We start from the raw sequence: 25,587 nt of genomic DNA, 5'->3' as shown, positions 1-25,587 counted from the left end.
CGGTTGGGGACCGGAGCCGGATGCCTGCTGAAATCATTCAGCAGGCACCCTGGCACATCGCCCAGGGGGTCCTGAGACCACCCCATGTCGGCGATCGGAGAAAATCGCATGTCAATTCAGACATGCGATTTTCTCCAATTCCGGGCTGATCGGGTCTCTGGTGACCCGATCACCCGGAAAATAGGGCTGATCGGAGCTGTCAGCAACAGCCCCGATCAGCCTAAGGGAAAGGAGTGAGGTCGCAAAGCTGCGATCTCCTCCTATCCCCTGCCATTAGTCAGAACGGAGTTCTGACCAATGGCAGCGCAGGACAGGGGGTTGCCATGGCAACCCCCCGTTCTGCCCGCCCCTGGATGTCAAGGGGCTCTGGAAAGAAGATGGAGGCCGTACCTGCAGGTGAAGATGCCTGGGGACCTGGGATCTTCGCTGGAGCCTGCTGGATCAGGTAGGGAATCCACAGTGGGGGGGGAATTGAAAGTGAAAGTAAAACGATTTTTACTGTGGCAACCACTAGGAAGGCCAAACTGCAACTCCCAGCATGCCCAGACAGCTAAAGGCTGTCTGGGCATGCTGGGAGTTGTAGTTTTGCAACATCTGGAGGGTCACAGTTTGGAGACCACTGTTACAGTGGTGCCCAAATAGTAGCCCTCCAGATGTTGCCAAACTACAACTCTCAGCATGCCTAGACTGCCCAGGCATGCTGGTAGTTGTAGTTCTGTAACATCTGTCCCTTCAGATTTAGCAATTTTCATGACATTTTTGAAAATTGCTTCTCTACTTTGAAGCCCTCTAATTTTTTCAAAAAGCAAAAATATGTCCATTTTATGATGCCAACATAAAGTGGACATATTGTGTTTGTGAAGAAAAATTAAATTTATTTGGAATATCCATTTTCCTTACAAGTAGAGAGCTTCAAAGTTAGAAAAATGCAAAATTTTCAAAATTTTCATAAAATTTGGGGATTTTTCACCAAAAAAGGATGCAATTAACGCTGAAAATTTACCACCAAAATAAAGTAGAATATGTCATGAAAAAACAATCTCAGAATCAGAATATTCGCTAAAAGCATTTTTGCGTTATTAATTCGTAAAGTGGCGGTGGTTAGAATTGCGAAAAAGGGCTCAGTCCTTAAGGTGAAAAAGGGCTGCGTCCTTAAGGGGTTAATGTTATTTCTGTTGTCCTGTTCACACTGTGGAAATTCTGCTAGCAGAATTCCGACGCTGAATTCCTTTCTGCTTGAAGAAATAAGGCTAGGTTCAGACTACGGAATCTCCAGGCAGAAAATTTCCGCCCGAAGATTCTGAGTGCGGCCAGCGTCGGCTGAATCAGTCGGCGCTAGGACCGCGCGGACACTGCAGTCTCCAATAGGCTTCAGGCGGAAATTTCTAAGCTCATTTTCAAAGCGGATTTTCCGCTTCACAAATTCCGAAGTGTAAATTTGTGAACGGAAAATCATTCACTTCACTATACATTTTAGAAAGCGAAATTTCCGCCTGCAATTTCAAAGCAAAATTGCAGGCGGAAATTCCGTAGTCTGAACCTAGCCTAACATTCATTCTGCCTGTTCATTCTTCAAGCGGAATCCGCGAGCAGAATCCAATAGAAGTCAATGGTAAAAAAAAATTCTGCCCGACATCGTTTTCAAGCGGAATTCGAGCGGAATTCAGAAAAGTACATTAAATAGCCTCCTCCTTCATTTCTCTTCATTTCCGCATGGAAATTTTGCTTGAATTCCGCTTGATGGAGAAGGCAACAATTTCCTGACCTAAATTATTCCTCTTGAATTCCTCTTGAATTACTCAGTGTGAACGCACCCTAACAGTGATGAGCCGCAGTGGTGTCTTGGCAGCCTCAACGATACAAGGTCTGGTCTGATGCCCTTTAGTATTTAGCTTAACCCCTTAAGGACGCAGGACGTAAATGTACGTCCTGATTAGGTGGTACTTAACGCACCAGGACGTACATTTACGTCCTAAGCATAACCGCGGGAATCGGAGCGATGCCCGTGTCATGCGCGGCTGATCCCGGCTGCTGATCGCAGCCAGGGACCCGCCGGCAATGGCCGACGCCCGCGATCTCGCGGGCGTCCGCCATTAACCCCTCAGGTGCCGGGATCAATACAGATCCCGGCATCTGCGGCAGTTCGCGATTTAAATGAACGATCGGATCACCCGCAGCGCTGCTGCGGGGATCCGATCATTCAGAACGCCGGACGGAGGTCCCCTCTCCTTCCTCCGTCCGGCTCCCGGCGTCTCCTGCTCTGGTCTGTGATCGAGCAGACCAGAGCAGAAGATCACCGAAAACACTGATCTGTTCTATGTCCTATACATAGAACAGATCAGTATTAGCAATCATGGTATTGCTATGAATAGTTCCCTATGGGGACTATTCAAGTGTAAAAAAAAATGTCAAAAAATGTAAAAGTAAAAGTAAAAAAAAAGTGAAAAATCCCCTCCCCCAATAAAAAAGTAAAACGTCCTTTTTTTCCTATTTTACCCCCAAAAAGCGTAAAAAATTTTTTTATAGACATATTTGGTATCGCCGCGTGCGTAAATGTCCGAACTATTAAAATAAAATGTTAATGATCCCGTACGGTGAACGGCGTGAACGGAAAAAAAAAAATAAAGTCCAAAATTCCTTCTTTTTTAATACATTTTATAAAAAAAAAATGATAAAAAATGTATTAAAAGTTTTTTATATGCAAATGTGGTATCAAAAAAAAGTACAGATCATGGCGCAAAAAATGAGCCCCAATACCGCCACTTATACGGAAAAATAAAAAAGTTAGAGGTCATCAAAATAAAGGGATTATAAACGTACTAATTTGGTTAAAAAATTTGTGATTTTTTTTAAGCGCAACAATAATATAAAAGTATATAATAATGGGTATCATTTTCATCGTATTGACCCTCAGAATAAAGAACACACGTCATTTTTACCATAAATTGTACGGCGTGAAAACAAAACCTTCCAAAATTAGCAAAATTGCGTTTTTCGTTTAAATTTCCTCACAAAAATAGTGTTTTTTGGTTGCGCCATACATTTTATGATATAATGAGTGATGTCATTACAAAGGACAACTGGTCGCGCAAAAAACAAGCCCTCATACTAGTCTGTGGATGAAAATATAAAAGAGTTATGATTTTTAGAAGGCGAGGAGGAAAAAATGAAAACGTAAAAATTAAATTGTCTGAGTCCTTAAGGCCAAAATGGTCTGAGTCCTTAAGGGGTTAAAGGGGTACTCCACTGGCCAGCATTTGGAATTAATTGTTCTGTACGCTGTTTTTGCACTGTGGGCGGGGTCGGTCATGCCCCTCGTGATGTCACTGCCACGCCCCCTCAGTGCAAGTCTATGGAAGGGGGCGTGATGGCCGCCACGCCCCCTGCCATATGCTTGCATTTAGGGGGCGTGGCATCATAAGGGGTGTGGCCAACCCCTGCAGCACGAAAACAGTGGAGTACTCCTTTAAGGAAACAGTGGAACAGTTGCTGATAGAAGCCAGTTAGATGCCATAAAATGTAAAAAAATGTCTTACGCTCATAATGGAACCCTTACGGCTATTGTAAGATCCATTGTCACACTGAATCCAAAGATGCCGGCAATTACCAACTAACCTTTTGTGCTCTGGACAGGCTGCCCTATTCTTGCTATGCTAACCCATGATGGAATGGCAAAAATGGTAGTGTGACCAGAATCCTATTCTTATATACAGTATCTCACATAAGTGAGTACACCGCTCAGATTTTTGTAGAAATTACACTCTTTTACAATATAAAGTTTTGTGTGCTTGGCCTGTATAACAGTGTTTAATGTTGCGTCCCCTCAAAATAACTAAATAACACACAGCCATTAATGTCTAAAGTTTGGCAAGAAAAGTGAGTACTGTCACGATCCCGGCTGGTAGGAGGACTGTCACGATCCCGGCTGGTAGGAGGTGGATCCTCTGTGCCAGAGAGGGATTGGCGAGGACCGTGCTAGTGGACCGGTTCTAAGTCACTACAGGTTTTCACCAGAGCCCGCCGCAAAGCGGGATGGTCTTGCTGCGGCGGTAGTGACCAGGTCGTATCCACTAGCAACGGCTCAACCTCTCTGACTGCTGAAGATAGGCGCGGTACAAGGGAGTAGACAAAGGCAAGGTCGGACGTAGCAGAAGGTCGGGGCAGGCAGCAAGGATCGTAGTCAGGGGCAACGGCAGGAGGTCTGGAACACGGGCTAGGAACAAACAAGGGAACGCTTTCACTAGGCACAAGGGCAACAAGATCCGGCGAGGGAGTGCAGGGGAAGTGAGGTATAAGTAGGGAGTGCACAGGTGGAAACTAATCAAGGTAATTGGAAGATTGGACCAGGCACCATCATTGGTGCACTGGCCCTTTAAATCGCAGAGACCCGGCGCACGCGCGCCCTAGGGAGCGGGGCCGCGCACGCCAGGACAGGACCGACGGAGCGCGAGTCAGGTACGGGAGCCGGGGTGCGCATCGCGAGCGGGCGCCACCCGCATCGCGAATCGCATCCCGGCTGGAGGCGGTACCGCAGCGCACCCGGTCAGGAGATCTGACCGGGGCGCTGCAGCAACGAGGATGAGGCGAGCGCTCCGGGGAGGAACGGGGACCCGGAGCGCTCGGCGTAACAGTACCCCCCCCTTGGGTCTCCCCCTCTTCTTGGGTCCAAAGAACCTGAGGAACAAAAACTCAATTCTTTCGTGATGAGGTCCGATGCACATTAGGAGGGGTTCCGTGCGGTAACGCACGGCACAGTCCAAACTTTCATTGTTAACACAATTGATGTAGAGGGGTCTGGCGAGACTGGTCACAGGGACGTTGAACCTGTTGATAAGAGAGGCCAAAAAAAAATTTCCTGCAGATCCGGAATCCAAGAAGGCCATAGTAGAGAAGGAGAAGGTAGAGGCAGATACCCGCACAGGCACAGTAAGGCGTGGAGAAGCAGAGTTGACATCAAGAAATGTGTCACCTTTATGCGGAGTCAACGTACGTCTTTCCAGGCGGGGAGGACGGATAGGACAATCCTTCAGGAAGTGTTCGGTACCGGCATAGTACAGGCAAAGATTCTCCATGCGGCGTCGTGACCTCTCTTGAGGTGTCAAGCGAGACCGGTCAACTTGCATAGCCTCCACGGCGGGAGGCACAGGAACGGTTTGCAGAGGACCAGAGGAGAGAGGAGCCGGGGAGAAAAAACGCCTCGTGCGAACAAAGTCCATATCCAGGCGGAGCTCCAGACGCCATCCGGAAAAACGCATGTCAATGCGAGTGGCAAGATGAATGAGTTCATGTAGGTTAGCAGGAGTTTCTCGTGCGGCCAGAACATCTTTAATGTTGCTGGATAGGCCTTTTTTAAAGGTCGCGCAGAGAGCCTCACTATTCCAGGACAACTCGGAAGCAAGAGCACGGAACTGAATGGCGTATTCGCCAACGGAAGAAACACCCTGGGCCAGGTTCAGCAGGGCAGTCTCGGCAGAAGAAGCTCGGGCAGGCTCCTCGAAGACACCACGGACCTCAGCGAAGAAGGACTGGACTGTGGCTGTGGCAGGATCATTGCGGTCCCAGAGTGGTGTGGCCCCAGACAAGGCCTTTCCAGAAAGGAGACCACGGCAGAGTCTAGAGTCCTCATCAAATTTGTCTGGCAGGGACAAGCAGGGGTTAGGAGCGGCCGGTTGCTGCGGAGGAGTTGCAGGAGCCGGCGGAGGAGATGGTTGTTGCAGCTGCTGTGTCTGTGGCAGCAGCTGCTGTATCTGTGACTGAAGTTGCAGTGTCACGGTGGTCAAGTATGCCAGCTGGTGATTTCGTTGGGCAATCTGTTGGGCTTGCTGGGCAATCTGTTGGGCTTGCTGGGCAGTCTGTTGGGCTTGCTGGGTGATCTGTCGGGCTTGCTGGGCGACCACCGTGGTGAGGTCGGCGACAACTGGCAGAGGAACTTCAGCGGGATCCATGGCCGGATCTACTGTCACGATCCCGGCTGGTAGGAGGACTGTCACGATCCCGGCTGGTAGGAGGTGGATCCTCTGTGCCAGAGAGGGATTGGCGAGGACCGTGCTAGTGGACCGGTTCTAAGTCACTACAGGTTTTCACCAGAGCCCGCCGCAAAGCGGGATGGTCTTGCTGCGGCGGTAGTGACCAGGTCGTATCCACTAGCAACGGCTCAACCTCTCTGACTGCTGAAGATAGGCGCGGTACAAGGGAGTAGACAAAGGCAAGGTCGGACGTAGCAGAAGGTCGGGGCAGGCAGCAAGGATCGTAGTCAGGGGCAACGGCAGGAGGTCTGGAACACGGGCTAGGAACAAACAAGGGAACGCTTTCACTAGGCACAAGGGCAACAAGATCCGGCGAGGGAGTGCAGGGGAAGTGAGGTATAAGTAGGGAGTGCACAGGTGGAAACTAATCAAGGTAATTGGAAGATTGGACCAGGCACCATCATTGGTGCACTGGCCCTTTAAATCGCAGAGACCCGGCGCGCGCGCGCCCTAGGGAGCGGGGCCGCGCATGCCAGGACAGGACCGACGGAGCGCGAGTCAGGTACGGGAGCCGGGGTGCGCATCGCGAGCGGGCGCCACCCGCATCGCGAATCGCATCCCGGCTGGAGGCGGTACCGCAGCGCACCCGGTCAGGAGATCTGACCGGGGCGCTGCAGCAACGAGGATGAGGCGAGCGCTCCGGGGAGGAACGGGGACCCGGAGCGCTCGGCGTAACAAGTACACCCCTAGGTGGAAATGTCCAAATTGGGCCCAATTAGCCATTTTCCCTCCCTAGTGTCATGTGACTTGTTAGTGTTACAAGGTCTCAGGTGTGAATGGGGAGCAGGTGTCTTACATTTGGTGTTATCGCCCTCTCACTCTCTAATACTGGTCACTGGAAGTTTAACATGAAACATAGAAATATAGAATGTGTCGGCAGATAAGAACCTTTTGACCCATCTAGTCTGCCCAATAATCTGAATCCTATCAATAGTCCCTGGCCCTATCTTTTATTTTTTTGTTTTATTTTTTTTTTATATTGAATATTTTTATAGAATTTTAAGACAAAAGCATAACAAACAAACAGTGTGCCACAGGTATAACAAGACGGCACGAGCGTCATGCGCTCCCACATTGGTACAGCAATAACTAATGACATATCACTAAGAGGTATCAGTATTTATTAGGGGACCATTCGGGATTAGAAGGGCCAGACGGGACATGTATCGCCGCATGGTTAGGCGAATGGAGGTGAGAACCGGTGGTTGCGGTGTGGTATATGGGAGACGTGTAGCCTTATGTGGTCTCCACAGTCTGGTAGTGCCAGACCTCCCTCACGTTTACGCCGGAATAAAATGTGTCTAGCTAGTCTGGGGTGCTTATTGGCCCACACAAAATTAGTTAGTGTAGATGAGAGATCATTGAAGAACTGCTGGGCAGGGACTACAGGCAAACAGGAGAATAGGTAAAGCAAGCGCTGTAAAATATTCATTTTCAGTATGTTTATCCTGCCTATCCAGGAAAAATCTTTCTTTTCCCATCTGTCAAGGTCAACTCGTATCATACTCAAGATCGGAGGATAGTTAACTCGATAGGCGTCTTCTAAGTGCGAAGGAATTTGGATCCCTAGGTATTTTATGGAGGAGTTCTGCTGCTTAAACAGGTAGGTGATTTTAAGAAGGCTTTCCAGGTGGGATGGGAGGGTAACATTGAGCGCTTCGCATTTGGACATGTTTAGTTTGTAATTACTGAGGGAGGAGAATCTTTTAATTGTGGATAGTAGAGTGGGGAGAGAGGTGAGGGGAGAGGAAAGATATAAAAGAAGATCATCCGCGAATGCTGCACATTTGCTGTGGCCTTGGGGCAGGGGAAGTCCCCGTATATCTGAATTGTCCCGAATGGCAACCAGGAGGTGTTCCAAGCAGAGTACATACAGTAAAGGTGAAAGGGGGCACCCCTGCCTCGTGCCATTACAAATAGCGATCGGGGACGATAATTGGCCATTGATTCGAACCTGGGCTTGGGGGTTAGTGTAAAGGGCTCCTGTGCGGGACAGCATAGAAGGGCCTAGGCCTATTTGAGCCAGAGTAGCTATCATGAATCCCCAGTCCATCCGGTCGAAAGCTTTTTCCTCACCAAGGGATAGAAGGAGCAGTGGGCGCCATCTTGGAGTCTGGGGGCAGCGGCACAGACTGAGACAGCATGAGGGTATGCGGTTGTTGTGCAGCACGCTGGAGGTATCGATCCATCCACCGCAGCTCGGGTGGGCGAAGCGGGCGCCGTGAATCGTCTCCCGGCATGGAAAATAGCAGAGAAGCGCCGGCGGCAGGGAGGAGATCCGCCTCAGTCCTGCTCACATGCCTGCGCCGGAACCGGAAGCTGTCCACTTATCTCTTTAATAATTTTGGGTATTTACCCATCAGGCCCCTTTGACTTATTTGTCTTCACTTTAGATAGCAAAGGTGGAACCTCTTCCTCTGTAAAGACACATGCATCATAGTTACATAGTTACATAGTTACATAGTTAGTACGGTCGAAAAAAGACATATGTCCATCAAGTTCAACCAGGGAATTAAGGGGTAGGGGTGTGGCGCGATATTGGGGAAGGGATGGGATTTTATATTTCTTCATAAGCATTAATGTTATTTTGTTCCATAAATGTATCTAATCCTGTTTTAAAGCTGTTAATTGTTCCTACTGTGACCAGTTCCTGAGGTAGACCGTTCCATAAATTCACAGTCCTCACGGTAAAGAAGGCGTGTCGCCCCTTGAGACTAAACTTTTTCTTCTCCAGACGGAGGGAGTGTCCCCTCGTCCTTTGGGGGGGTTTAACCTGGAACAGTTTTTCTCCATATTTTTTGTATGGGCCATTAATATACTTATATACGTTTATCATATCCCCCCTTAAACGTCTCTTCTCAAGACTAAACAATTGTAACTCCTTTAATCGCTCCTCATAGCTAAGATGTTCCATGCCCCATATTAGTTTAGTCGCGCGTCTCTGCACCCTTTCCAACTCCGCAGTGTCCCTTTTATGGACAGGTGCCCAAAACTGAACAGCATATTCCAGGTGAGGCCGTACCAATGCTTTATAAAGGGGGAGTATTATGTCCCTGTCCCTTGAGTCCATGCCTCTTTTTATACATGACAATATCCTGCCGGCTTTGGAAGCAGCAGCCTGACATTGCATGCTATTCTGTAGTCTGTGATCTACAAGTACACCCAGATCCTTCTCTACCAGTGACTCTGCCAGTTTAATCCCCCCTAAGACATACGACGCATGCGGGTTATTAGTACCCAGATGCATAACTTTACATTTATCCACATTGAACCTCATTTGCCAAGTGGAGGCCCAGACACTTAGTCTATCCAAGTCATCCTGTAACTTATGCACATCCTCTATAGACTGTACCGTGCTACAAAGCTTGGTGTCATCTGCAAAGATAGAAACAGAGCTGTTAATACCATCCTCTATATCATTGATAAATAAATTAAACAACAGCGGGCCCAGTACTGAACCTTGGGGTACACCACTAATTACCGGGGACCAATCAGAGTACGAATCATTGACCACCACTCTCTGGGTACGATCCATGAGCCAGTGTTCAATCCAGTTACAAACTAAAGTTTCCAAGCCCAAGGACCTTAACTTACCTGTCAAACGTCTGTGAGGGACAGTATCAAATGCTTTGGCAAAATCCAGAAACACTATATCCACAGCCATTCCTCTGTCAAGGCTTCTACTCACCTCTTCATAAAAGCAAATTAGATTGGTTTGACAACTTCTATCCTTAGTAAACCCATGCTGGCTATCACTTATAATACATGATTCATTAGTCTTCCTCCCTAATTGAGGTCCTTTTCCTTCTTTTTCTTCTGTAAAAACTGAACAGAAGTATTCATTAAAGGGGTAGTCCAGTGGTGAAAAACGTATCCCCTATCCTAAGGATAGGGGATAAGTTTGAGATCGTGGGGGGTCCGACCGCTGGGGCCCCCTGCGATCTCTCTGTACGGGGCCCCGGCTCTCGGCCCAGATAGCGGGTGTCGACCCCCGCACGAAGCGGCGGCCGACACGCCCCCTCAATACATCTCAATGGCAGAGCCGGAGATTGCCGAAGGCAGCGCTTCATAGAGTTGTATTGAGGGGGCGTGTCGGCCACCGCTTCGTGCGGAGGTCGACACGCCCCCTTCCCGCGGGCTGTCGGGGCTCCGTACAGGAGATCGCGGGGGGCCCTAGCGGTGGGACCCCCCGCGATCTGCAACTTATCCCCTATCCTTAGGATAGGGGATAAGTTGCTCACCACTGAGTCACCACTGGACTACTCCTTTAAGGCAGTCGGCTAGCCCTTTATTCTCTTCTACATACCTTCCTTCCTTTGTTTTTAATTTAGTTATTCCTTGTTTTAATTTCCTTTTTTTCATTTATATATCTGAAGAATGTCTTATCCCCTTTTTTCACAGACTGAGCTAGTTTTTCTTCTGCCTGCACTTTAGAAGTTCCTATAACTTGCTTGGCCTCTTTCTGCCTAATCTTGTAGATTTCTCTATCTTCATTGCTCTGGGTTGTTTTATAATTACTAAATGCTAGCTTTTAGTTTTTTATGATTTTTGGACTGCTGAGTACCACAGTGGTCTCTTTCTTTTTCTGCTTTTACTGACAAGTCTAATGCAATTTTCTGTTGCCTTCAATAATGCGTCTTTTAAGTAGTCCCATTTCGCCTGGACTCCATGTAATCTGTTCCAGTCTGATAGGGACTCATTTATGATTAATCTCATTTTTGAAAAGTCTGTTTTTCTAAAATCTAAAACTTTTGTTTTTGTGTGGTGTGACTCCTTCACTGTTCTTATATTAAACCACACTGACTGGTGATCACTAAATCCCAAGCTTTCGCCTACAATAACATCATATACCAAATCCCCATTTGTGAATACCAAATCCAAAATGGCCTAACTCCGGGTTGGCTCCTCAACCACTTGTTGTAGAGATAATCCCAGTAGGGAATTTAGAATATCTGTACTCCTGGCAGAACTAGCTATTTTGGTTTTTCCAGTTTATATCCAGAAGATTGAAGTCTCCCATAATGATAACTTCTCCTTTCATTGTCATTTTAGATATTTCTTCAACTAGCAGAACATCTAATTTATTAACTTGGCCAGGTGGTCTTTATATCACACCTACACGAGTTACTGTCTGATTACCAAACTGCAACGTAACCCAAACTGACTTGGTACCTCATGGCAAAGAATTCCCTGAGGATCTAAAAAAAACAATTATTGCTCTACATAATGATGACTATAAGAAGATTGCCAAGACCCTGAAACTCTATTTGGTACAGATGATGTCAAGTGTGTGTGGCGGCAACCAGGTGAGGAGTACAAAACAAGTGTGTCTTGTCTACAGTCAAGAATGGTGGTGGGAGACATGGTCTGGGCCTGCATGAGTGCTGCTGGCACTGGGGAGCTGCAGTTCATTGAGGGAACCATAAATGCCAACATGTACTGTGACATACATACTGTATCTTCAGAGACTGGGCTGCAGGACAGTATTCACACATGATAACAACCCCAAACAACCCCAAACAAATAACCACTGCCTTGCTAAAGAAGCTGAAGGTAAAGGTGATGGATTGGTCAAGAATGTCTTCAGACCTAAACCATATTGAGCATCTGTCGGAAATCCTCAAAGAGAAGGTGGGGGTGCACAATTTTTCTAACATCCACCAGCTCCGTGATGTCATCATGAAGGAGTGAAAGAGGACTGCTGTGGCCTCCTGAAGCTCTGGTGAACTCCATGCCCAAGAGGCTTAAAGGGGTACTCCGGTGCTTAGACATCTTATCCCCTTAGGACTGATTACCGGCGACTACAGGGCGGGCGGCGTATGATGTCACGCCCCCGCCCCCGTGTGATGTCACGCTCCTCCCCTCAATGCAAGCCTACGGGAGGGGGCGTGATAGCTGTCATGCCCCCTCCCGTAGGCTTGCATTGATGGGCGGAGCGTGACAGTCAAGACCTGAGAGTGTCTGGTGTCCTAAGGGAGACCTATGCCTAAACACGCAGCCACGCTTCAATCACCCAATGCCCCTTCAGGTGAACATGAAAGCCTGGTAAGCAACCACAGGGGGTCAGTCATAGTCAATTCAGTCAAGTCTGCTAATGTCAGCATGGGTCTGCATAATTCAGTCCAAGTCCACTACAAGTCCCAGCGACCCGCAAGTCTCCTAAGTCACTGGTCAGCTCCTTAACTTTGGTCAGCTCCGTAACTTATATCGGAGTGATCATTTGCCCTGCGCCTAGCTCAGGAACCAGCGGCCAGCGGTGGTGTAGTGGATAACCATGCCCTGGCGTCACAAACAACATTGGGTTAGTGCCATCTGCTCCTAGGGCAATAACATCTGCCCTCACATCAACATCTGCCCTTAGCTGATATAGCAGGTATGGGTTTTAAGTCATACTTATTCCAATTCCACCATTGAAATTACAGCAAACAAATTACAGAAAAAAATACAGTAGAGGTGTATATCTATTATATATCCTGATTCCCATAGTGTTAGCAGCAGCAACAGTTTACAGATACATAGAAACATAGAATGTGTCAACAGATAAGAACCATTTGGCCCATCTATTCTGCCCAATAATCTGAATCCTATCAATAGTCCCTGGCCCTATCGTATATGGAGGATAGCCTTATGCTTATCCCATGCATGTTTAAACTCCTTTACTGCATTTGCAGTGACCATCTCTGCAGGAAGGCTATTCCATGCACCCACTACTCTACATCTGGATGAGCAACCAGAAAGGATCTGATAGGTGATGATGTCATCATATGGTTCACAGGAAGTCAGCTGACCAAGAACTGACCACTTCCTCTGACATGTTAAACACTGTGATTTTCTGTGTTTCAGGCTGATGATCATGTGACCGAGTTACAGTAACCACATGGATGCAGCTGAGCTGGAATAAATAGATGGCACTGTAGGATTAGTGGTGGTGACTGTGCATGATATGGACATAAAAAAAAAACCCTAGAGTGTGACTTGAAAGGAAAGGTCATGTGACCCCTGAGTGATGGCAGGAATTCTCCATCAGAGTTTGTGAGGAGTTTGCTCTTTCAAGTTTTCTTACCCTTTAGCAATAATGGACAGCAAAATTATAAAAAAAAAAAAAAAAAAAGGTCTTCTATGTTTTTTGCTCAAGGCAAAACTCAACAGAGCACAGCATGTATGTGTCACAGTACTCAAAATGTGTATCCGGTAAAGTTACTATAACCTCTATCTCATTGTCCTTGTATATTGTGCGATAGATAGATAGAATAGATAGGATAGATAGATAGAATAGATAGGATAGATAGATAGATAGAATAGATAGATAGATAGATAGAATAGATAGATAGATAGGATAGATAGATTGATTGATTTGTAGTGTCCCAGCACCAAAGCTGTCCTGTGGCTTTGGACTGTCTCGGGCAGTTTGGCAGCATACGGTGTTGGGCCCACCAAAGGACTTACTGTTGAATTAATTGTGTTCATACTGTATTGCACCAATAATATATTTTTCTAAATTGATTATAGTATTGTTATGTGTATGTATGTTTTATATGTTACTGTACCGTAAATGAGAGCAGTGAACCCCATGTGACTCTGCCTGCCAATGGGAACTCCCAATGTCTCCCCTGTATAGTGTAGGGGGGGGGGGGGGGAGATGGACGGAGGCAGATGATCACCATTACAGATGATCGGATCGCCACGGCAGCGCTGTGGGCGGCGATCCGATCATCTATTTTATCATGCACATTGCCACAGATGCCATGATCTGTACAGATCACGGCATCTGAGGGGTTAATGGCGGCCATTACCGGCGTGTCCCCAGCTGCTGATAGCAGCCGGAACCTGACGTTTATGACGCGAGCACCGCTCCAATGCTCGCGGTCATACACAGGACGTAAATGTACGTCCTGGTGTGGGAAGTACCGCCAAACCAGGACGTACATTTATGTCCGTGGTCGTTAAGGGATTAATGGCTATTAAAAGGTGTGGAGACATTTTTTTTTCACTGTGTCCTTAAGGGTAAATATTTAGGAATCCTAATTATAAATATTTTGGGGGAGATTTATCAAAACCTGTGTAGAGGAAGAGGAGTGCAGTTTCCCATAGCAACCAATAGGATCGCTTCTTTCATTTTAAACAAGGCTTTTGACATATATGTGGTGGCCCAGTACGGGAGTTGTTATCCGTACCCTTGCTGCCCTGTCAGGCAGCCTCCCTGCAGTGTCCCCCGCACCCCTCCCCCCCTGCATCTGTTCTACTGTAATTGTATATTATCCCCTATGTTACGTATATAAGAATGTTGTATCTTTAAGAAAGGTTAACATGTGATCATCAGTTGTCATGTGAGTTGTCATGTGATTGTTACCCAGGAGGTATCAGTGACCAGGTGACTTAAAGGGGTACTCCGCCCCTAGACATCTTATCCCCTATCCAAAGGATAGGGGATAAGATGTCAGATCGCCGCGGTCCCGCTGCTGGGGACCCCCGGGATCCCCGCTGCGGCACCGTGCTATCATTACAGCACAGAGCGAGTTCGCTCTGTGCGTAATGACGGGCAATACTGGGGACGGAGCAGCGTGACGTCATGGCGCCGCCCCTCGTGACATCACGGCCCGTCCCGTTAAGGGGCGGGTCGTGACGTCACGAGGGGCGGAGCCGTGACGTAACGATGCTCCAGCCCCTGTACTGCCCATCATTACCTGCGCAGTAATGATAGTGTGGTGCCGCAGCGGGGATCCCGGGGGTCCCCAGCAGCGGGACCGCGGCGATCTGACATCTTATCCCCTATCCTTTGGATAGGGGATAAGATGTCTAGGGGCGGAATACCCCTTTAAGGGTGACCAATGGGAGCCCACCAGAGTCTCCCCCATAAAAGCCCTGGGAGGAGTCTCTCCTCTCTGTTGGTTCCTGAGTCTTTGCTGAGGTGCAGTCGAGCCTAAGAGTCTGGAGTCATAGGAGCCTCAAGTCAAGTCTGCAGCCACAAGCTACAAGTCTACAAGTAAGATACAGTCACAGCTTAGTCTGTCTCCAGTCAAGTCAGTCACTGTCATCTATTGTCAAGTCAACGTGGCCTGCACTAAATTGTCCAGAACCACTGCAAGTCCCAGCAAGCCCTTAAAGTCTCTGAAGTCACTGGTCACCTCTGTGGGCCTGGCTACACTGTATAGACTTTACCATCTGTCACTCAGTAAAGCTACCATTGTCTGTAACTTGGCGTCGGAGTCATTATTGCCCCAGTGCCTAGCCCAGGATCCAGCGATATACCTTCGGGTGGTATTGAGGATAAACCACGCCCTGGCATCACGAATACAAGGGGATAATGCCATGTGCCCCTAGGGTAATTCCATCTTCTCTTCATCTTACACCCTCTACCACATATAAAAGAAGAAGCGAACTGATTGGTTGCTATGGGCCACTGCCCCACTCTTCCTCTACACAGGTTTTGATAAATCTCTCCCTTTATATTTACATTTTTTTCTATATGTTTTGCTGCAAAAAGAATCCCAGAACCCGAGTACCAGTTATACCGCCCCACTATTAGTATGTTAGGGCCTTGTTCTGTTTTGCAGACATAGACAATTCTTGGCACATTTCTTCCCATAATGACATGGGCCGTGCGTGTAATCTCAATGTCTCGCTCCTGAAGATTACACAAACTGAAGTCAAGTGCCATGAAAAGTCTAAACCGCGTGGCACATTAATGGATTATCATGGTGCTCTGTCCCCCTTGTCAGAGACACAGCTGGATTTACCTGGGCGCTTGTGAAAAATCTCTTTTTGTTTTTATGTGACTTTTTAATTACTTTTTTTTTTTTTTATTAAATTCGGGAGTTGCAGTGAGTTAGTAACTACAACTCCCAGCATGCCCTGATACATCCTGTGGCTCAGCAGCTGTCCCAAACAAAAATGACAGCTGCCAAAATGTTGGACTATATAGTAGTTAATAGTACATAGGTCAGTGTTTCCCAACCAGGGGGGCCTCCAGCTGTTGCAAAACTACAACTTCCAGCATGCCTGGACAGCCGTTGGCTGTCCAGGCATGCTGAGAGTTGTAGTTCCGCAACAGCTGGAGGCATTCCGGTTGGGAAACACTGGTATGGGTTATGGTGCAACATTCCGGGAGTTGGAAGATTTGTTAGATAAATACCGGGCATTGCTAGTATTTTTAAATCTAAAAATACCAGCTGTGCCGGTGAAATTCCAGCAAGTAGAGATGAGCGAACTTACAGTAAATTCGATTCGTCACGAACTTCTCGGCTCGGCAGTTGATTTCTTATCCTGCATAAATGAGTTCAGCTTTCAGGTGCTTCGGTGGGCTGGAAAAGGTGGATACAGTCCTAGGAAAGAGTCTCCTAGGACTGTATCCACCTTTTCCAGCCCACCGGAACACCTGAAAGCTGAACTAATTTATGCAGGATAAGGTATCAACTGCCGAGCCGAGAAGTCCGTGACGAATCAAATTTACTGTAAGTTCGCTCATCTCTAGTGGCAACCCTACTTTTCACCCATTGTGTAGAAAATTTTCATTAAAAGGGTTATGGTTGTGTGTGGTTCCGCAGCTCAGTTCCATTGAAGGGAATGGAGCCTAGTTGTAATACCACACCCAACCTGGAGACAGATGTGGAGCTGTTTTTGAAAGAAATTACCTCTGTTTCTCTATTTCTGGAACACAAAGAATAAAGGGTAAAACCAAACATATATTCCCCCTATGAACATTTGTAAAGCAAGTAACCTCAGTATAATGGAGGTGCTATAGTTACTTTGCTATTGTCAGTTTATGCCCACTCCTGTTGTCAGGTCCTGTGCATATCCTGTGGGCAGCATTACCTTATCATGCACGCTCATCATCACTAGTCATACAGTGCCATTTGTTTTGTGGTAGGTTGGGGGGTGCAGGGTGAATAGCAGGGTGTAGCATTAACAATTAACTGCCGTGACACCAGGGTGCGGGTTTCTCTCATATATATATCCTACAGCCACCCGTCCCAGGAACGATAGGGAAGAATAAAGGATTGTCCACAACCGGAATTGTAATAAATGGAAAATAACTTTACTGCAGATTTTATGCAGGATGCAATCAGCAAACAGTCTATACAGAGGACCGGACTTTAGGCTCCTCACAGGTTGGTTGGGACTTTGTAGGGAATAAGCTTTGAGGCTTGATTTACGCTGTTCCACTGAATTTAGGGGTTTGATTTAGGTTCAGTAGTCACGTAGAATTAGCTGAATTGGAGTTAGGTAGTGTGATAGCCTGGGGGGTTTAGGGTATGGGGAGTGTAGCTGTGCGGTAATCAAAGGGTGCTTGTTAACCCTTGCTATTCGTGATGCCAGGGTGAGGGCTCCTCTATAAAGCTTTTCTTCCGCCGCCCTTCCCAGGAACGATAGGGAGGTAGATGATAATAGGTTTGAGGTAGATAATAATAATGGATTGTCCACAACCGGTGAGCTTCTGTAAACTGCGTTAACTTTACTGAAGATTTTCTGTACACTTCATTACCATAACAGTCTCTTATCATAACAACAGCTTCCTTTGGAGATCGACAATGATTGGGACTTTAGCATAAAGAGTCTTTTACGATATTGCGCTGTTCCACTGGATTTAGGGGAATTAGTTGCGGTCCAGTAGTCACACTAGCATTAGCAGGAATTAGAGTAAAACTCACGATTTTTGGTTCTGCTGAGGCCGTAGGTTTTGAGGCCTAGCGTGTCTTTGAAAGTTGCACAGAACCGTCCTGTTAGTCCGGCATCCACAAGAGCAGCAACCCAAGAGAGCGATAATTGGACGCAGCTCCCATATATGGGCAGGGGCTGGACTAACGCTAATTGGTCCAAACGGATGTCAATCACCATTACAGAGATTGGTGGGCAACACGTGACCCAAGGACCTCCCAAGGTCCTGCAACATACCATAGAGGCTACTAGTATGGTCACATGACCGAAGGTCCTGCGACGCTGAACAAGGTAAGTACTATACAGTTCTATAAAATATAGATATAATTATTAATATATACATTTATTAACATTAAAGTTAGACTTAAGGAGAGGCGACTAGGGGCTGTCCCACCTGAGGAACCCTACCTTAATGTAGTTACTATGAGTTTGGGGACCTCTACACTAGGTACTGGATTTAATACGGTACCGGGACACCACAGTATACTCACTGTTATCAAGAAGTTGAAGAGATAGGCTTCAGGCCTAATTAGTCTTGTAGATTTGCACAGAGCTCCGCTCGCTGTTGTGGTGTCCTGGTACAGTATTGCATACCGTACCTTGGTTAGGGTTCCCCAAAGTCAGAGTTCCTAGGAACTGTGGGGTTCCGCTTCTTAAGTCATCCCCTAGTCACCCCTCAAATAGTTAATATTCTAGTAAATAATATGTAAATACTGTATAGAAAGTGTATACTTTCCTTGCATATCGTCGCAGGGCCTGCGGGTCATGTGACTGTGGTTCAGTCTCTATGGTAGGTAAAAGGACCTTTGGAGGTTCTGGGTCAAGTGATAACCACAATACCTTATAAAGCTGATTGACAGACGGTGGCAACCAATCCTAAAACGGCCAGCCACTGCCCATATAAGGGAGCTGCAGCCAATAGACGCTCTCTTGTTCCTGAGCTGCAGAGCAAGCAGCATCTCTTTCCTCGTGGGCTGCTGATGGGTAAAGATCTGCGCAGCTGTCGTCGGCAACCACTGGGCCAAAGCCTGCCGGCCTCGGCTCGAATCAAACAGTGGATCTGCGCATACTAAATCCTACTAAGCTAAAGAACTTACAAAAGTCCCAACCATACGTCAATCTCAGCTAAGCTGTATATAGACTCGGTTATAAAGACTGTTCCTGTATTCGCATGTTACAGAAAATCTTCAGTAAAGTTCACGCAACTTTTCAGCAAAGCTTTGGTTGTGGACAATACTTTATTCTGCATCTACCTATCGCTCTTGGGAAGGGTGGCGATAGGCCAAGCCATACAGCATTTAACCCTCACCCTGGCGTCACGACTGGCAAGAGTTAATTATAACCGTGATATACCTCACAGCAACACCCCAACTGCCATACACCCCCCAAGGCACCACAATGTCATATCCCGGGGGAAAGAGAGCGATGATTGGGTAACAACGCTCTTATATCTGAAGGGGCAGGCTCAAAGCTTATTGGTTTCCCTAACCTGTCAGTGCTATTACAAAGGATTGTGGTACATCACATGACTAAATCACATGACCTGAAAGGTCCTTAACTTTAGCATAACACATTTCCTATAGATCACATGACCTAAGGTCCTGTAGGTAACCTTTATATTATTAAATATATACAATAAATTACTTTTATGAGGTGACTGAGGGTTATCCCACTAAGAGAATCCTAACAGCACGGAGGAACACTGGCTATGGGGACTTATGACACGAGGTACAGGACCATGTTCAATACCGGGACAACACAGTTTCATTTCAGCACAACTGCATCTATGCGTTTCATTACTGTAACTTGGTCATGTGATCACCAGTCTGACTCTAATAGGTACAGTGCATAATATGTCAGAGGAAGTGGTCAGTGACATCATCATCTACCAGATCCTTCCTACTAGCTCACAGACTTTAATTACATACTGGTGCTGCTGCTGCCAACTCAATGGAATCAGGATATATTGTAATAATCTCTATAGGATTAGGATGTTCCAGAGGAAGTTGTGTAGTTCTTTCCAGTCTGAACAAGGTGCTCTCTGCTGACACCCTGTCCGTGTCAGGAACAGTGAACTGTCCAGAGCAGGAGAGGTTTGCTATGGGGATATGCTCCTACTCTGGACAGTTCCTGACACGGACAGAGGTGCCAGCAGAAAGCAGTGGTGTCAGACTGTAAAGAACTACACAACTTCCTCTGGAGCATACAGCAGCTGATAAGTGCTGGAAGGATTAACCCCTTGGGAACATTGGGAGTACATGTACAGCCTAGTCCCACTCCCTTTGTATGAAGTTAGCTTAGCAGCTGAGCCAGCTTAATACCCGGTGGGCCCTGGTTGCTATCATGCCGGACATCAATGTTCAACGTTGATTGTGGCGTCCAAATGTGGGATAAAACACTGCCCGCTATCTCAGGGAGCTAATCAGGATGACCACAATAAAATTTCGGGGTCCTGAATAGGTGAGAGGACAGATGGAGGGTCTCTGCCTCTGTCCTGTTTGATCAGCACCACGATCAGCTTGCACTAATGGAGTGCCCATAACATAAACATATGTGGTATCGTTGCGTGCGTAAATGTCCGAACTATTAAAATATAACGTTAATTAAACATCATGGTCAGTGGCGTAAACAATACCAATTTCCAGAATTGATACTTTGTAATCACTTTATATAGAAGTAAAAAAAATCATACAAAGGGATCAAAATTCCCATTAAAACAAAAATAATACAGAGAAAAACTACGTATAGGCCCTTATACAGCCCCATATTGGTTATAAGGGTTAGAAGAAAACAATTTTAAATGTACTCAGGGAGATTTATCAAAACCTGTTGAGAGAAAAAGCTGCTGAGTTGCCCATAGCAACCAATCAGATCGCTACTTTCATTTTGCAGAGGCCTTTTCAAAAATGAAAGAAGCGATCTGATTGGTTGCTATGGGCAACTCAGCAACTTTTCCTCTGGACAGGTTTTGATAAATCTCCCCCGCTGTTGAAGGTTTATTAAAATCTGTGTAGAGGAATCCCATAGCAACCACATTGCTTCTTTCATTTTTCACAGGCCTCTTCTAAAATGAAAGAAGCCATCTGGTTGCTATGGGCAACTGCACCACTTCTCCTCTGCGCAGGTTTTGATAAATCTTCCCCATATATATATATATATATATATATATATATATATATATATTTTTTTTTTTTTTTTTTCTTTTTTATGTTAAAGTAGTAAAATTTTAGAAAAACTATATAAATTGGGTATCACTTTAATAATATTGAGCTACAGAATAAAAAGAATGTGTCAATTTCACCTGAGTGTACTTTGTAAAAAATACAAGCCAAAAAGTAGCAAAATTGCTGTTTTCATATCAATTTCCCCCTCACTAATAATATTCTTTTTGTTTTGCGTACATCTTATGGTAAAAATGACAAGGTATGCAAAGTTCAATTGGTCGCGCAAAAAAACAAGTCATCATATGGGTCTGTGGATGGAAAAATTTAAAGCGAGGAAGGGAAAAAAAAAAAAAGAAAAATGCAAAAATGAAAATTAGCTGTGTCCTCAAGGTGTTAAATGGGTACTCCGGGGAAATTTTTTTTTCCTTTAAGTCAACTGGTGGCAGAAAGTTAAACATATTTGTAAATTAAACATGTGAGAGAGCATAGAAAATGAGCGGCACTCACCACGGACAGCTAGCGACAACTTCTTTATTTCTTAGACGTGCAGTTAGGACATACAGGTGCAGGGAGACAGGAACGCCGGGGAATCCGGCTGACTGGTCACAGCCGTATCGTGCTTCCGCACTTCGTCAGACCATCTCGTCCACTGGGAGCTCACCAGGTAAATACCTGCTAGGCTCCACCCATGGGCGGTCATTTCTTTTACATATTTGTAAATTACTTCTATTGAAAAATCTTAATCCTTCCTGTACTTATTAGCTGCTGAATACTACAGAGGAAATTCTTTTCTTTTTGGAATGCTCTCTGATGACCTCACAAGCACAGTTCTCTCTGCTGACTTTATTATAAAAATAACGCTTTATTTATTGTTGTCCTTAGTGGGATTTGAACCCAAGTCCCCAGCACTGAAAGGCAGCAGTGCTAACCACTGAGCCACCATGCTGCCCTTAGCATACATCTGCTATGCATGGTTGCTAAAATGGACAGAGACGTCAGCAGAGAGCACTGTGCTCGTGATGTCATCAGTGTTCCAAAAAGAAATGAATTTCCTCTGTAGCATTCAGCAGCTAATAAGTACTGGAAGGATTAAGATTTTTTTATAGAAGTAATTTACAAATATGTTTAACTTTCTGCCACCAGTTGATTTAAAAGAAAAAAGGTTTTCACCGGAGTACCCCTTTAAATGTGTGTGGTCATGTGACCTAGAGGTCACATGATCTTTATGTATGGCAAGTAAGAGGACATTTAGCTAGACGAGCTAAAGTGAAAGAGTGGGGTCCTGCTAAACTACAACTCCCAGCCTTCATGTAAAGAACCCTGAGCTTTATATGTTTATGCAGTGTTTCCCAAGAGGGTGTCTTCAGCTGTTTCAAAACTACAACTTCCAGCATGCCTGGAAAGCCTTCACGTAACAGAATCGGGCACCGGGTCACAGGCTGGAAAAAAAATACGAAAACGCAAAAATGAAAATTAGCTGTGTCCTTAAGGTGTTAAATGTGTGTGGTCATGTGACCTAGAGGTCACATGATCTTTATGTATGGGCAGGTAAGAGGACATTTAGCTAGATGAGCTAAAGTGAAAGGGTAGGGTCCTGCTCTCAGGTGGACTGTTCCAAACTATGGTTTGTATTTTCTGTATTATAAATAAATAAATGAACGTTATTATTTAGGTGACATGTATATTGCCCAAAGGGAAGGAGCTTCCTGCTCCACGTCCAAAGCACCCGTCTCCAGCGCAAAACCCCATGTAATGTGGTTCTATGGCACCGGGTCACAGGCCGGAGAAGTGTTTCCCGATCAGGGCATCTTCAGCTGTTGCAAAACTACAACTCCCAGCATGCCTGAACAGCCTTCATGTAACAGAACCCTGATCTTTATACGATAATGCTGTGTTTCCCTACCAGGGTGTCTCCAGCTGTTGCAAAACTACAACTCCCAGCCTTCGTGTAAAGAATGCTGAGCTTTATATGCTAATGCAGTGTTTCCCAAGAGCGTGTCTCCAGCTGTTTCAAAACTACAACTCCCAGCATGCCCGCAAAGCCTTCATGTAACAGAACCATGAGCTTTATACGTTAATGTGGTGTTTCCCTACCAGGGTGTCTCCAGCTGTTGCAAAACTCCAACTCCCAGCCTTCATGTAAAGAATGCTGAGCTTTATATGCTAATGCAGTGTTTTCCTACCAGGGTGTCTCCAGCTGTTGCAAAACTACAACTCCCAGCATGCCCGCAAAGCCTTCATGTAACAGAACCATGAGCTTTATATGTAAATGCAGTGTTTCCCTACCAGGGTGTCTCCAGCTGTTGCAAAACTCCAACTCCCAGCCTTCATGTAAAGAATGCTGAGCATTATATGCTAATGCAGTGTTTTCCTACCAGGGTGTCTCCAGCTGTTGCAAAATGACAACTTTCAGCATGCCCGACAGCCTTTGGCTGTCCGGGCATGCTGGGAGTTGTAGTCTTGCAACAGCCGGAGGCACCCTGGTTGGGAAATCCTGCGCTGGAGACTGGTACTATGGAACTCAGCGGGAAGAGCCGTCTCCTAATGCACAGTACTTTTTTAAGATATTTTCACACTGTGTGTTTTTCCCATTGTAAAATGTAAACCGTTGTACGTATTTCCACCGAAAATAGTCGGCATACATTGCTTACGTGCTTGCCATGTAATTTGGCATGTAACACGTGCTGAAAGAATTCTGTGGATACATAGCCTAAGGCCATTTTGTATTTTTGAAAAAAAAAAAAATAATTATTATATATATATATATTATACAAATTAAAAATGTGTAATTATTTTTTTAACTATTCTATTTTACAACTTTAATTTTTTTAATCATTTTATAGCCGTTTCTTTGTTTTATTTTGAAATTTCTTTTTTTTTTTACCCCAAATTATTCAAAAAAGTGCTAATTAGTTTGAGCCTAGTGATTAGATTATTTTCCTCATGTGTGCACTAATGGGTGATTTTTTTTTTTTCTTTCCAATGACCATTTTCTATTTGCCCAGATTTAGGCTAGGTTCACACTGTGCATTACTAAGCAGATCTCCGAAAAAGATCCACCTAGAAATGCATTGCCATCTATGGGGACGGAAATGCAGTCTGCGCGGTCCTAGTGCTGCCGTCTCTATCTCCAGCAGAAAATCTGCCTAGAAATTCCACAGTGTAAACCCAGCCTTACTAAGATTAAATTGTGATCGTGCACAGAATGGCATCTATTGACAGGTGTGGTTGTTTAATGTGAGATTTGTCAAAGGGGTACTCCACTGGAAAACTTTTTTTTTCAATCAACTGGTGCCAGAAAGTTAAACTGATTTGTAAATGACTTCCATTAAAAAATCTTAATCCTTCCAGTACTTATGAGCTGCTGTATGATTCCCAGGAAGTTCTTTTCTTTTTTAATTTCCTTTCTGCCTAACCACAGTGCTCTCTGCTGACACCTCTGTCCATTTGAGGAACTGTCCAGAGTAGGAGCAAATCTCCATAGAAAACCTATCCTGCTCTGGACAGTTCCTGACATGGACATATGTGTCAGCAGAGAGCACAGTGGTCAGACAGAAAATAAATTCAAAAAGAAAAGAACTTCCTGTGGATCATAACAGCAGCCGATTAAGATTGTTTAATAGAAGTAATTTACAAATCTGTTTAACTTTCTTCCACCAGCTGATTTAAAAAAAAAAAAAATGTTTTCCAGTGGAGTACCCCTTTAACCCCTTAAGGACTCAGGTCATTTTGGCCTTAAGGACGCAGAAAATTTTATTTTTACGTTTTCATTTTTTCCTCCTCGCCTTCAAAAAATCATAACTCTTTTATATTTTCATCCACAGACTAGTATGAGGGCTTGTTTTTTGCGCGACCAGTTGTCCGTTGTAATGCCTTCACTCACTTTACCATAAAATGTATGGCGCAACAAAAAAAATACTATTTGTGTGGGGAAATTAAAAAGAAAACCGCAATTTTGCTAATTTTGGAAGGTTTTGTTTTCACGCCGTACAATTTACGGTAAAAGTGACGTGTTCTTTATTCTTTGGGTCAATACGATTAAAATGATACCCATGATAACATACTTTTCTATTACTGTTGCGCTTAAAAAAAATCACAAACTTTTTAACCAAATTAGTACGTTTAAGATCCCCCTAATTTGAAGACCTATAACTTTTTCATTTTTCCGTATAAGCAGTGGTATGAGGGCTCATTTATACTTTTTATTGATGCCAAATTTGCTTATATAAAACTTTTAATAAATTTTTTTATAATTTTTTTTAAATAAAATGTTATAAAAAAGCAGCTATTTTGGATTTTTTTTTACGTTCACGCCCTTCACCGTACAGTATCATTAACATTTTATTTTAATAGTTCAGATATTTATGCACGCGGCGATACCAAATATTTGTATAAAATATTTTTTTAACACTTTTTGGGGGTGAAATAGGGAAAATGGGTCAATTTACGTTTTTATGGGGGAGGGGGTTTTCAAATTTTTTTTAATTTAATTTTTTTACTTTCATTTTTACACTTTAATAGCCCCCCTAGGGGACTATTTATAGCAATCACTCGATTGCTAATCCTGTTCAGTGCTATCGGTCATCTTCTGCTCTGGTCTGCGGAAAGGCAGATCAGAGCAGAAGACTTCCGGAAGACGGCGGAGGCAGGTGAGGAGACCTCCAGCTGCAGCACTGCGGGCAATCCGATCATCCAATTAAGTGACCGCGATCCTGCAGATGCCATGATCAGTATTGATCACA

The 25,587-nt window shown here is 45.2% G+C and overlaps 1 protein-coding gene across 16 annotated transcripts in view; it reads left to right on the top strand.

Annotated features, from left to right (window-relative positions):
* Positions 1-366: 366 nt before the first annotated feature.
* Positions 367-25,587, top strand: part of SLC45A2 (solute carrier family 45 member 2) — a 178,537-nt gene continuing 153,316 nt past the window's right edge. For 2 of the 16 annotated variants that reach the window (XM_056545534.1, XM_056545408.1), the window contains exons 1-3: positions 367-445; positions 7,516-7,629; positions 11,079-11,332. The gene's annotated coding sequence lies outside the window, so the exon portion shown is untranslated. The other 14 variants (XM_056545440.1, XM_056545432.1, XM_056545500.1 and 11 more) reach the window with 14 other exon arrangements.

This window comes from Hyla sarda, chromosome 1, assembly GCF_029499605.1.
Source record: "Hyla sarda isolate aHylSar1 chromosome 1, aHylSar1.hap1, whole genome shotgun sequence".
Taxonomy (NCBI): domain Eukaryota; kingdom Metazoa; phylum Chordata; class Amphibia; order Anura; family Hylidae; genus Hyla; species Hyla sarda.
This window is presented reverse-complemented; position numbering and strand designations above follow the sequence as displayed.